This window comes from Symphodus melops (assembly GCF_947650265.1).
Source record: "Symphodus melops genome assembly, chromosome: 2".
Taxonomy (NCBI): Eukaryota; Metazoa; Chordata; class Actinopteri; order Labriformes; family Labridae; genus Symphodus; species Symphodus melops.
The window spans coordinates 18,588,159-18,602,721 of record NC_136692.1 but is presented as its reverse complement, the minus strand read 5'-3'; the positions used below and the strand labels follow the sequence as shown (position 1 = coordinate 18,602,721).

Here is a 14,563-nt window from a genome sequence, read left to right as displayed (position 1 = left end):
CAGTGTTTCACAATGTGAAAGAACAGTTCAGGATCAGTCACACAAAGACACGCAGGCTTGTTCTGTGGAAATGTCTCCAGGGAGGCCAGCTCTGCTCCCTCTTACCCTGACCACATGTTTGTGAGACTAACTTAGCCAATTCTTGCCAAGACCCAGCTGGAGACACTTTCCACATGGTCACAGAGCTTCAAGGAAAAAGAAACTAAAAGTAGATGGCTGAACACAAAGTTAAGCCTCAAGAGATAATAACAAGAGAAGTGTTTAGAGAAAGAAAGGATGTTTGCATGTTAAAAAACAAAGCTGTTGAAATATGAGTAATTTCCTGTTTATCTAACAAATGTTTTATTTACATTTGTGCAAAATATCTTTAAAGATGTACAAATTGTACAATCTTCTGAGTACCATAAGGTCCCATGTTATGCTTTTTCTGGTTTTATATACTCTTTAGTGTGTTTATCAGGTACCTTGTGCATGTTCAGCCACATCTATGTGCAAATATTCTAAGTCCGTGGAAACGAAACTTCTCCTGCGTCCTCCTGTTAGCAGTAGCTGCTTGGAACGCTCGAACCCTTGCCTCCCTTGTTGAAAATTGTGATTGCGATATCATGTTAGTGGGATGTCACTGATCCAAGCCCATTGGCCCGTTGTACAGTCTGCATTCCCAATATGGTAAAAGGGGCGGGACATCTCTGAGAACGATGTCAAATGACTGGTCAATTATGAGAGAGTAGATCGGCCAACCAATCAGATCCGACTTGGCACACGTGGGGACCCTGCTCATGGGCACTTCTGAGCGTGAGGAATACAGGCAGATGAGAGAGCCTGCATGGAGCAGCAGTACATGAAAACAGACACTTTTTTAAAAAAACATTAGCGATTGTAAACGTACTTTAGTAGGCACATAAAATGGATATATTATCCCCAAAAAGGGCATAATATGGGACCTTTAAGGTTGCAATGCATACCTGTATTATGTAGGCGTATATGATTCACCCGTTTAGGCTGACAAGCTATTAGTCTGGTAAATAAATAAAATACTCCTCGTACTGAGTTGCAACATTTGTTGAGGGAGGATCATATGAGTGCTATGACAGTAGATGTGGGAATCATCCCAAAATGCAGTTGCCCAAACAGGTTCACAGGCATGGCCAGATTCATCTCTTCATGCTCTCCTGGTTATTGTTTTTGTATGTAGTTTCAGTCAGGTGGTGTTCTGTAGAGAGTGCAAAAGTTTATTTCCAACGTTTGTCCACAGAAGATGAATGAGGGGAAATAAAAGACTTTTAGTGAAGAAACCCTGGGTGATATCCTAGTTTTTCTAGTCATCTTATGTTTGTTCCATAAAGTGTAAGTATAATTCAACATCTTACCAACCATATTTATTACCTTAACTTGACCACTGAGCCCATTACCTTGCTAAAGTATTTGAACAGGTTGGAAAAGCAAACATGTTGACCTAGAAAATGTATTTTTTGTTGCCTTAATTTTCAAGAGATGAAAAAAAAAACACACAGATTGTTGAGTCCCATTAATGCCTTTTCCCCCCCAAAGATATGTATGTTAGTGCATCCAGTTAGTGTATTTTTCCTTTTCATATTTTTTCTTATATTTTGAAGATATGACGTAGTCATTTGGCACTTTAAAGGGTAGACATCACACTTCAGAAAGTGTCCGTACTCAATTATTTCTCAAACATTTATGTTCCAGATTGAGCTGATATCAATGCTTCTGGAATCAGTTATCCAGTCAATACATCTTTTTTGTCTACCAAGGTGTTCATTCCTCCTCAGCCTTACACAAGGCCCGCAAACACGGATTGTGAAACCATTTTGTCCAGCAGGCACTGCTTAGGACGCAGAGATGTGTCACAGATTGATTGGTCTATAAAAGTAAGTGATACATCCGACAAATCGACTGGGATCCAGGGAGCTTGGGTCACCTTGGGATGTACGTATACAGGTTGAGCCACAGGTGGAACTCTTGGGCACGTGCGTATCATCCAGCGGCGGTGACCTCTGAGGGGCCCATGAAGGGGGTATGGGGCTGGCTGGGAGAGCTCTTTGATGGAATCCACATACTCCTCCATGGTGTGCAAGGAAAAGTCTGGGTCTGCATCCTCTATGTCGCTCTCCTGCATCTCATTGATGGTGGGAAGTCTGTCCACTGTAGAGAGTAGGTATCTGGCCTTCATCCTGGAGACAAAGACATGCCCATTAATGTTGCTATATTGTTATTCTTTGAGGTGAACAGTAACGGTGCCTCTCTGTGTTTATCAAAAGGATATCCTGTAATCTTGTAAGCCATTTCGTCATTGAGACTATATTAGTAAAAATATAGTCAGGCAGTTTTCTTTAGTGAAGCTGCAATGTCCTAAGCAGAGAAGTCGTAACTGAAGGTGTACTGTGAACTCAAAGGACCTTTTATTCTCTTAAATCTTTATTTGTCCTTAGATTATCTTTTAAATGTGTATTTATTCTAATTAATCAATCAATCTTTATTTGCATAGCGTCACTTCATAACAACTGTTATCTCAAGATACTTTACAAAATGCAAATAAAAAACCTTACTCTTTGTCTGTTAACAATACAAAAGAGCAGGTTAAAATACCTTACTTACTGCTATATTACAAGGACCCAGCTTGCGGATGCTGATAGCCGTCAGCTATGTAATAGCATCACATCATAGAAGCTAATAGCTAACAGCTACCGCACTAATAAATTCAACAAAAGAAAAAAATGCAACACAGTAAACAAACCAACTATGTGAAACATCCAGCAATTCATCTACTTTGTCATTGGCATTGGCATTTTGTTTCAGAGAAATACAGGCGAATAACCAATCGACTGGGTGTTTAAACATGGCAGGGTTGTTTGCCACTGTTGCACTGAAAACAACAATTCTTTCGGACAGCAACGGACTGCTGTGTTTAGGTCCACCTTTTAGGGTCGGATCGATATACTTGGCACCACAACAGAAGGGTACCAAAAAGGCGGGACGGTAATTTGGGAATCTTTCCCAGCTTAAGTATGCCAACAACCTTAATATATATCGTGTAAGGTTAGGGCCATATTAAGTTTTGTCTACAATGATACATTTTCCATGGAAATGTCTCTAAAAGAAGCAAGAATTGACGACAAAGATTTTAAATGTTTTCGATGCTTGAAAACATTTTTTAGTTTTTTAGTTAAAAGTTTGTTTTAGGAGCCTTAAAATACTTAAAATGAGCGAAAAATACACATTTGCACGTTCATTTTAGGTCTTGCAATTTTAATAACTCGAGGAGCCCAACATATCAATAAAGGAACTTGTTTGGTTGCTACGATCCTCTTCATAAACCTGTTACGATATAATTGAGGTCCTACTTATGTTTCAAATACACACTCACCTAGAAATGTTATTCCTCCTGATTAAAGTTTGTCTTTTGACAGAAATTCCTTCCTTTGTCCTGCCTGCCAATGCTGTCTTCTTCTTTCTATTCTCTGTGGGAATCAGCTGTGCTTTAGCTGAAGCGCTCAACATGTACAGAAAATGTTGCAGTGACAAAGAGGTGTGAACGCTGTAGGAGGATAAACCCAACTGGGGCAGCTTTTATAATGCATTAGGCAGACTAGGCTGACAGAGCCAATTATAGCACTGAGAGCAAAGAGAGAAAGCTGTGCTATAACACTTAAAGTGGGTTGGGATGTACAACAGGAGGAAAACAGGACGGTCAGGGGTAACTGTGACAGTTAATTTAGATAAGCTAATGTCATTATCCAGACAACTGCAGATGAAGAGAGAGATAGAGAGAGAGATTGTTTTTATTTTTCAAACTTCTTTCAATTTGCTTAAAAAAATCTCAAAACAGTCATCATAAAAACAGTCAACAATCAAAATAAAATCAAAATCAACTCAACTCAAAATGCTACCAAAAACCAAATCACCATTCTCAACAGATCATAAAACATGTTTGATGCACCAAGTGTCTTCAAACATTTGTAAATTTCTTGTCAAACTGAAGAATTTGAAATCTAATTTCAAACAACTTTTCAAACGAAAATACTCTTTGCGTATGAATCCACAAACTCTTCCACCTTTTTTTAATTAAAAAGTTGACACTTTGACTTTTTTTTGTCTGATGTATTTATACTCCAAAATGAACATTTGGTGGAAAGAAGAACCAGGTGAGCTCTCCACGGAGAGTCCACTCAATCTTTCAGTTTGTTCTGATTTAAAACTTTGACTGACAGGTAATACATTACCCGTCAATGTGCTCAGTGTTTTACCAACACCATCATGCAGTTTCAAAAGAACACCAACATTGTCATTAAAAACAGGAACAAGTCATTCCACTGCAATGAGCAGGAAGCAGAGACATTTTGGACCGAGTCAGCTGCTGCTTCGAGCCTCGAAGCCCCCCACACACACACACACACACACACCAGATCAGCAGGTCCATTGAGAAGCCTCTGGATAAACTGGAGCCTGAAGGCAGCTCCTCTGCTCGCCAGATGGACCAGTCTGTGACCCCCCTCCTCTTTGGGCAGGAAACGGGTGCTCTGTGGGACCTCGTGCAGCCGGTCCCAGAAGAAATCTACCATGACAGACTGTACCCTGGACAGCGGCAGCCGCCACCAAACAATCCACCAAAACTAGTATATGTATAAGCCCGTGGGAAAAAAAATACTCTGATAACAGAGTGATGTGCACAAACACTAAGTATAAGCCCGTGGGAAAAAAAACAAACATAAGAAGCCTAAAAAAACTCCATACAAACCTCAGAATGGCTCTCCAAAGCATTCACCCAGTCACTCTCAGCACACGCTCAGAGAGAGAGAGAGAGAGAGAAGACAAGATGGTGGAGAGGGACAATGCACCATGTGGTCACATGCGGACAAGATGGTGGACAATAGCTGGAGCTTTCTGAGCTGAGTTCAGTAACATGGACATGGATTCTTAGGTGCGGACCATATCTTGTCTTGTTGGTCTGGTAGTTGGAGAGGTGCCAGACCACTTCCTGAACACTGCCAGGGTGCCCTTGAGCAAGGCACCAAACTCCCCCCGCCACCCCTCCAACCATCTTAGAGGCGCCTACCGGGGGCAGCTCTGTCACTCTGACATACATGTATCTCCGTTCGTGCATGTCCATCAGTGGGTACTTCAGGGACCTGTGAGATACAGAGCAAGTAACAGCTCTGGAAATTCAGCTTTGGCGTTTTCTGGAAAACACAAACTACTGTGTATTGTGCAACATCCTGAGTCAGGATTTTTCAAAAGTAATGTCCTCCTGAAATTACCTACATATATTCCAGAGTGCATATGTGAAAGCGGCTACTGTTAATTTGTTCCCCTGCAACAGCGGGGAATATCTGACCCTTTTTAAGAAAGAGGGATCTATGTTCCCAGGTATGTATTGCGAAATAGGGCCCTTTTTAGGAAAATAGGACCCCTTTTGAATAAAAAAAGGGACGCAAGATTACCAATAAAAACAGTGCAGAAAGGACTGAGAAAAAGTGAATAAATAGGAACGTTTCTGACTGGCATTTTTGTTTTGTTTTAAGTTGGTCGTAAAAAATGTTGAATATTAAGGAAATTGTTTGACAAATCTTTCACACCTGAAACACAACAGAAGCAGACAAAAAAAGAAATAAGTACAATATGATCGGAACATTTTAAAATGTATTGTTCAATCAATTATCAGTTTATTTGTATAGTAAATAATATTGTAAGGAAATGTGTTGAAAAGACGGTGCAGGCCCGTCCTCTTGTGGAGTCACCCCCCACAGAGGGGTTGGCTGCAATGTGGATCGGGCAGCAGTTGATGGTGGGGGCCTCGGCGACCCAATCCCCGGACACAGCTTCTAACTTTTGGGCCACTGGGGGCAACGACAATGAGACTTGGAGGGGTGTGATTGGGATGAACGGCCTCCCTGATCTGGCACAGTGGTATTGGACTTCTGTGCCAGTCACATAACATAACAAACACCATGTTCGAGCACAGGGATGTCCATAAGTGCACGTGGCACCAGGACACCCTAGGTCGGAGGTTAATGATAGACTTTGTGGTCGTGTCATCTGACCTCCGGCAGTGTGTCTCGGATACTTGGGTGAAAAGAGGGGCTGAGCTGTCAACTGATCCCCACCTGGTGGTGAGTTGGAGGTTTAATTGCACAGGTTTCATCTGTAATTATGTTTACTCTTGGTCATATAGGGGGTGTTTGGGGCTTATTGTATACAGAGGGGAGGGGGGATAGCGGTTGTGTATTGTAACTAATGTCTAGTGTCCTGCATGTCTTGTATACTGCTACTGGATGCCTTGAATTTCCCTCGGGATCAATAAAGTATCTATCTACTTTATCTACCACCTAAAATAAGAAAAGATATTTGAACAGGTACAAATTTTCATTTATCCCACTATCTGTCACTCTGTTGAACTCAGGCCGTAAGTAGAGGTTTCTGTTTCTGTAAAGGAATGCCATGTATGTATGTAGGTATGCACTTTATTGCACTGTCAGCACTTGTGTGCTATGCACTGTTTTACTATGTCGTGTTTTGTAGCAGCCTGTACGTCCAAGGCCAATTTCCTTCGGGACAACATAAAGTAATCTTGAATCAACCAACCAACCAACCAGCCAACTTGCCTGCCAACCTTCACCTTACACAGCTAAAAACAAAAACAACGAGAAGAAAATAAAAAGTGACTCTCGTTAAGGTAATGTAGGATTTGTGTGGTAGGACTCATTTACAGTTAGAAGCATATTAAAATTGAATGGATATCGCAGAAATATGAGATTAGTATTTACACAGTATGAAAGTAAACTGTTTCAGTAGTATAACATTTAGTGAACTTGTATCCTCGGGGAGACGTCCTGGGTTGGATTATTAAGAATTAATTTTGATATGAGATAAGATCAGGAGGTGAATCTGTGTCCAGTGGGACGTAAGACTTTAACAGTCACAGGGACTTTAAAGCAATAAGATTTGTGTGCACACTGAGCTGATAACCTATGGTAGTTGTTCATTATAAACATGCCCAACACGATTTTAAAAACCTATACATCATTTTGTATTTGCAAATTGTTGAGAGTTGGACTGTCGAGCATCCTGCGGGGGTGGGGGGGGGTGTTGGAGGTCTGAGCCAGCATTCTGAGCTGTGACTCGACACAGATGAGATCAAATTCTGAACTTTTATCCTCGGGGAGACGTCCCGGGTGGATTATTAAGAATTCATTTTGGTATGAGGAAACATGTGCTTGACGTAAGATTTTAACAGTCACAGGGACTTTAAAGAAATAATATTTGTGCGCACACTGAGCTGATTACCTATGGTAATCGTTCATTATAAACAGACCCAACACGATTTTAAGAACCTATCCATCATTCTGAAAAAGCAATACTGGATTTTTTTTTAATGTATCTCTTCTTTCTTCTGTCATGATGCTTTTGATGTCTTGTGTAAAGCACTTTGAATTGCCTTGTTGTTGAAATGTGCTATACAAATAAACTTGCCTGGCCTTGCCTTATTGCACAGTACGAAATGTAAACTATAACAGGACATAAGATATAAAATATAAATATTGCACCGTATGAGAAGTAAACCGTAGCAGAAATATAAATATAACACAGTATGAAGCAGACTATAGTAGGAATATATGATATAAGTGTTGCACAGTTTGGGGTAAATTATTATATAAATAAACATTACAGTCTGAAATGCAGAATATTGCACATTCCAGTAGTGTGTGAGAGTGTGTGGTAGAGGTAGGATGGTCAATGCATGTCGAGGTTCAGTATGGTTATGGCTATGGGGGAAGAAGCTGTCCTTGAGTCTGTTTGTCCAAGCACACACCTGTAGCGTCTGCCAGAGGGCAGCATGTCAAACAAATGAAAGCTGTCCTTAACAATGTTCTTCGCTCTGTTCAGGCAGCGGGAGTTGTAAATGTCCTTTAGGGAGGGGAGAATGCAGCCGATGATCCTCTGTGCTGCGTTGATTACTCTCTGAAGTCCCTTCCTGTCTCCTACAGTGCAGCTGGTGTACCACGCTGTGATGCAGTACAGCAGCAGGCTCTCTATGGAAGAGCGGTCGAAGTTCACCAGCAGCTTCACATCCAGGTTGTTCTTCCTGAGCACTCTCAGTGGCCATCCTCACCAACAGTCCCGAGGAACCTAAGAGAGCTCAGGAGCTGCCAGAAAAAGGAGAGGTTAGAATATAAAAATAGTGACAAGCAGTAATAAGATATGAAAGCTGGGAGAGAAAGAGGGAGAGAGAGATAAGAAATCCTGGTGCCAGTTCCCCCCGTAGTCTAGGCCTATAGCAGCATAACTATGAGCTGGTCTATACCTAAACCAGCCCTAACTATAAGATTTATCAAAAAGAAAAGTTTTAAGTCTATTCTTAAAAGTATCTAGTGTATATAAAAAAGAAAAGCTCTATTCTTAAAAATACATAGTGTGTCTGCCTCCCGGACCCCGACTGGTTTACAGTTCAGACTGTGCAATTTGTATTTATATTCATTACTTGTGGCCAAGCCCTTTTTTACAGTACAATATACATGATCTGCTGTAAATTGTTGTCAATATAAACATGAATGCAAGTGTTCTATTGTTTTTAGCTGTAGATGTCTGTACATTTGACAACTTAAATCATTTCAAATTTTGTTGTACAATTGTATAATGAGGATAAAAGCTTTCTATTGTATTATATGGTCAATGAGACTGTTTACCAAAAACTGGCGCATTTCAGGTGACTCCATCATTGTAGTGACTTATCTAAATTAACATCCAGTCAGCACACTGTAAATGTTTTCAAGACCTGACCTTTGCATTTGACCACCTAAGTCATAACCTCGCAGAAAAACATTGTAGAAGGTGTTACAGTAAAATACATTCCAACCATATGTGTGTTACCAGGAAAACTGACTAACTTCTTGGCTACAGAACACTGTGTAGAGCAGGGGTGTTAAACTCATTTCAGCTTAGGGGCCACGTGGAGGAAAATCTATTTCCAAGTGGGCCAGACCAGTAAAATCATGGCATTATAACTTAAAAACAACAACTTCAGATTGTTTTCTTTTGTTTACATTCAGAAAATGTACACACCACAATTAATCTTCTTGACAAAACACTTAGTCAAGTTAGTCAAGGAAAAAAAAATGCAATCTCAAGAACACAATGCCTTAGTGATTGGAACTGAGACTTCATCTATCTACAATGCCATTAGACTTTAAGTCACAGCCAATCAAAATACAAAACTATAAAATTATAAAATAATAATAAAATCAGTGATTTCTCGGCTATGAGTAAACACAGATTGCTGTTTCTTCAGACCCGCCAACAGTTCATTCACCTTCTCTGCTGTCTTTGAAAAGTGTCGTATTTGTTGGCATTCGGACTCACATATTGGCGACAAAGGTTATAGTCTTTCAGCACTGAAATATTAAGTAAACACACAAAACATACAGCTTTTCCATGCACTTCTGTGTATCTATATGAAAATCAATGGCATACTTTTGCATTAACATTGGTCTTTGTGGCTGCAGAAGACCGTTACCTCAGGCACTGCTCTTATGAGAGTAGACCTTAGTGACACGTGGCTAAGTATAAAATAGAGTGCACTAAGCCTGCATGCTAATGTGCTATTTGAGGTGCATTTTTTTTGGTCAACATAAACCCTGAGATTAAGGCCAGAGCTGAAAATAGATGCTGCTGAGATTAAGAATATATTGTGGGGCACAGGTGTAGAAGGCTCATGGATATTTAGGAACACTGAGATGAGCTTAGTCCAGCATGCCACCTGGTCCAGACAAAGTCCTCCTTAACCCTTTATTGGGCAAGTGACTATTTTTGGTAATTGCTGTTATTCACAAAAAAGAATTTAAATGCATACCCACTGGAATTGACACTTTTTCATCTTTTGAACACCTTAGTTTTATTGTTAACTCTAAAAACCCAGTTGTAATGTTTTTATCCAGTTTTTCAGATTCTGTATCATATTTCATGTCTAGGTATGAAAAGTGTTATTTTAAGTGATTTTAACATGCATGTTTGCTGTCCCACTCAGACTTTTAGCATTGATTTTATGGACACCTTGGACTCTTTTATCATTTAAGAAGTCAAAGTTCCCACTCACTCAAAAGGTCACACCCTTGATTTGGTTTTGCATCACGGTCTCAGCCCATTACAACATTGAAACTAAGGATATCTGTGTGTCTGACCATAAACTGATTTTATTTTGCATGGTTTTATCCTTTCTACCGGTTCTTAACAATCAACCTTTTTTTCGTCGTGTTTTTACATCTACTTCAGCTGGACAATTTTCTGAGCTTTTTATTGCTGCTTCTTTAGATGCTTTTAATACAAATTTTAGTCTCCAATTGTTTTTATTTTTTGTAATTGAATTGTGTTGCATATACAAAGAAAAAGAAAAAAACAAAATAAATAAAAACAAACCAAGAACAAAAAGACGTGCTGCGATAGAATATACAACATTTTACAGAAATAAATACTAGTCTCCAATTTTAACAGTATTTGTATGACTACCTTGGACTCAGTTGCTCCGTACAAAATCAGGAATCCTTCTAAACCAAATCAGCCATGGCTTAACGATGCTATTCAAGAATTAAAAAAGGGACTGTAGGACTGAAGAAAGGAAAGAAAATAGAAAAAGTCAGGTTAGTGAAAAGTAGATAGGAGGGACAATCCGAATGCACCCCTGGACTCGGACTGAAGCCTGAGCTGAGGCTTTATGGGAGCACAAGGGCAGAGTCACTTGGGCGCTTGGGAAAAGGGAACCATGGCAGCCACTTCTTCTCCTTTGGCCCCCATGAGTACCAGTAAAAATGGCCAGGCGGGTGCCAGTAAATGGAGACTGCTCAGAGGTAGCAGTGCTCTGGAGTGAATTAAACAAATTTTGAAAATAAATGTTGGTGGAAAAAGGGTCCATATAATCAAAATTTACTACTTGGTCCATTGTTGGTCAGTTCATTCTGTCACGGTTACGGGCAGAAAACAGGGAGGAGGACCCATGTGCAGAAAAAAACAAAATATTTATTCAAACAAAAGGCAAAACCAAAACTTACTTCAATAATAAATAAGAGTAAGTAAATCCAGGGATCAAAGGGAAACAAATGATAGGCTCAGACTAGACTAGAATCTCGCAGACTGACTACAGGCAAACGCCAAACAACAAACTGCAATGAACTGACACAGAGGGTAACAATGACAGAGACTAAATAGACATGGGGTAATCAGACACAGGTGAGACTAAACAGACAGGTGAGGACAATCAGGGAAATCAACAAGGTGAGAAACACAAGGAACACAGAACATATGACCAGAACACTGAGGATATGTAAAAAGTAAAACCTGACACTGAAAACACCACCTAAACAAGATATTGCAAAATAAAACAGGAAACACTAAAGACTACTTAAAACACTTATTTAGGAACATTAAAACACAACACAGGTTACACAACACAACACAAACTTACAGGCAAGAAGACACAGGGAAACAAAATAAAGACTAAAGTAAACTAGGAAACATTAAAACACACAAGGGAAACAATCAACACTAGGAATCATAAACGCAGAACGCTAAGGAAAGAATGAAAACTAAAACAAGGCAAAACACCGAACCAAACCATGACAGTCTTACTCATTTTACCATCTCTCATTTATCTCTTCTTTTATCCTCATTCTACCTGTGATGTGATGTTGTCCCACCCCCTTCAGTCTTATTTTTAGTTATTTTATGTGAGCCTTTTATTTTTAGTTTGGTCCATCCGTTTACCTCTGTTCCTCTCTAAATTATTATGTATTTGTATTTCTATGTAAAGCACTTTATAAGCAGTTGTTTTCAAAGACTTCTGCTGCCTCATTCAATAAATAAATTGTTTTCCATTTTCAAGTTTGTATGTGCTTTTTAGTTAAATTAGTTGACTATATACATACATATACATATATACATATATATATACACACATACACACATACACACACACACACACACACATACATACATACATACATACATACATACATACATACATACATACATACATACATACATACATACATATAGATATAGATATATTCAGAGCAAATGAGAACTCATCAAGAAAAATCATCAACTATATGAGTGCAAGAGGCCAATAGTTGAAAATGAAATTAAAGGTAATTAAGGCAATTAAAGGTGATGCAGACATAAAGAGGAAAGCCAATTGTTGTGTTGCCTTCTGGAAGGAATACTTAAAGGGAAAAGCATCTGGACCTGAGACAAAAGAACAGAGGAAAGACAAGAACGGAGAAATAATCTTAAGATAAAAGTGTTTGGAAATAGACCCCTAAGTGATGACTGCAGTGCTCCCAGCTGGTTGGAAAGGACAACTACACAATATTTCACAACTAGGGAAACTATGGGCCTGATTTACTAAGATCCCAATTAAAGAGTAATAAATTGTGTTCACTCCAAAACATTGTATGTTTGGTTTGTGAGCGTTTTGCGGGTGATCTGCTAAGAATATTTGCATGAATGATAACAGGTGCAAACTTTGTGAAGGTGGTAGTATTTAATAGCTTTTGTGCGATTTACTGGTTTAGGCCACAGAGAGTTTGGACAGAAAGCAGGATGACTGCAAGCGCAAAATAGTTAGTGGGAAGGGCAAATAAACAAACAGTATTTTCAATTTATAGCAGATAAATCTGAATATAACAAAAATAACATTTGGCTTATCAGAAAACCTTGTCATTAAACATGGCCACTTTTTTCTTCCCTCCATTTTTTGAATGGATTGTCATACATTGCGCAGGGGGTTCAAGCTGTGGCAGGGGCTCTCAGACAAGCCGCTCGGGCACACCAGACAGCTGGCCAGCGCTGTGTCTGAGCTGACATAAATGCCTTTGCAAAAGGGTATCGAAGAAGTTGGTACAGGCAGTGGTGAGGTCCCCCAATCCAAGCGTCCTACAGCGTCGCAGCAGTGGACTATGATCAGAGCGCAGAACTTCATCAATGATCGGCGTGTCATTTGAAAGTCTAGCCTCCACTCATGATCAGTGAACTCCATGACGCCCCAACTTGTTGTTTGGATCATATTTGTATTTTATGAATGTATCTTATTCATCTCTTTCATAGATACAATTTCATTCAACCTTATTTTATACAAATATAACATTATTACATTATTCCACTTTGGACTGATAGTTACAGTAACATCTCTGATATCAGCATTCATTATAAACTATTTATTCATATGACATCAATGTTGTTGCGCAAGCAATAATAAAAAAAAAAAAGTCCAACTCTTTTCATTTACATTTTATAATATATAAGAAGGAACAACAATCAAACAGCCTCAAGGCAGATTGTAAATAATCCCAAAAACCACACCCTTCCCTCCCCACCACCCACCTCAGGTCAAAACCAAACAGGGACACAAGACCTACATAAACATACAGACAGACAGCACAATAGACACCACCAGAGACAAAAATAAATAAACAAAATAAAATAATAAAATTAAAAACAACAACAACAACAATAATAATAATAATAATAAAACTAAAGAAATAAATAATATGAAACCGTGAATAAAGGGGGAAAAAAAGAAAGAAAGGGGGAGATAAAATTGATGGAGGTGACCACAGCCCACTATAAGGGGTGAAGGGGCCAGGACAAGAGCTCAGTCGCTGTCTGAGTCCAGGGACATACTGAAGTGGTCAACGAATAGCAGAAAAGGCTCCCATGAGCTTCGGAAAGTCTTAACAGAGCCTTTGAGCAGAAATCTGAGCTTTCCAAGTTGAACATCGAGTTTACATACATGGGTCAAAAATGACCATATTTCCTATGGAATTTCATTAATAACATTATTAATATAATATGTCTTTAAATCACACCTGCCTCCAAGGGTCATTTTTGACCCATGTGTGTAAACTTGATGATATAACACAAAACCTATTGTTGTTTATGAATAAAAAAAAGCAAAAATAAAAATAATTATTTGTGGTAATCAAATCCAATATATGAAATGAATAACTGGTATAATAAATGATCACATGTAATAATTTAAAAAGTATAGCAAAGAAACACTCAGCTATACATGAAATTCCATCGGAAATCCATGTATGTAAACTCGACGTTATAATACAAAATCTCTACTTCTTTAAAAAGTAACAAACGTAAAAATAATGATTTGTGGTAATCACAGACAATGTATTTAATGGTTACCTGGTATATTAAATCATGTCAACACGTGACAGCTTCTCATTCACATTTATTGTGTTTATCATTAATGCCAGTAGTTTAATTCAATAATCTAACCAATAAGATCACGTTAAGACAGTCAAACCATGAGAACATGAACTATAGCACGTTAAAAAGTAAGTTGCTGGAAAAGGTTCCAATGTCCGACAGGTACATATATTACAAAGTTTGCAGGGTGTTACATCACCCACTGTTTTTAAAAGACAGCAGCTGTAAGCTCATTGTTTTTACTCTTATTTCAATCAAAGTTTGACTGTTACAAATATTTTTTTTAAAAAGTACAAAACACATTATTGTAGACTAAGTAAAACTTCAAGAAAAATTT

At 38.8% G+C, this 14,563-nt stretch overlaps 1 long non-coding RNA gene across 1 annotated transcript; it reads right to left on the bottom strand.

Moving 5' to 3' along the window:
• Positions 1-1,543: 1,543 nt before the first annotated feature.
• LOC306820565 lies at positions 1,544-3,559 on the bottom strand. Its single transcript, XR_013778685.1, has 2 exons — positions 3,386-3,559; positions 1,544-2,192 (listed from the first exon to the last, which is right to left on the bottom strand). It is a non-coding gene; the product is annotated as an uncharacterized lncRNA (long non-coding RNA).
• Between the last annotated feature and the right edge of the window lie 11,004 nt (positions 3,560-14,563).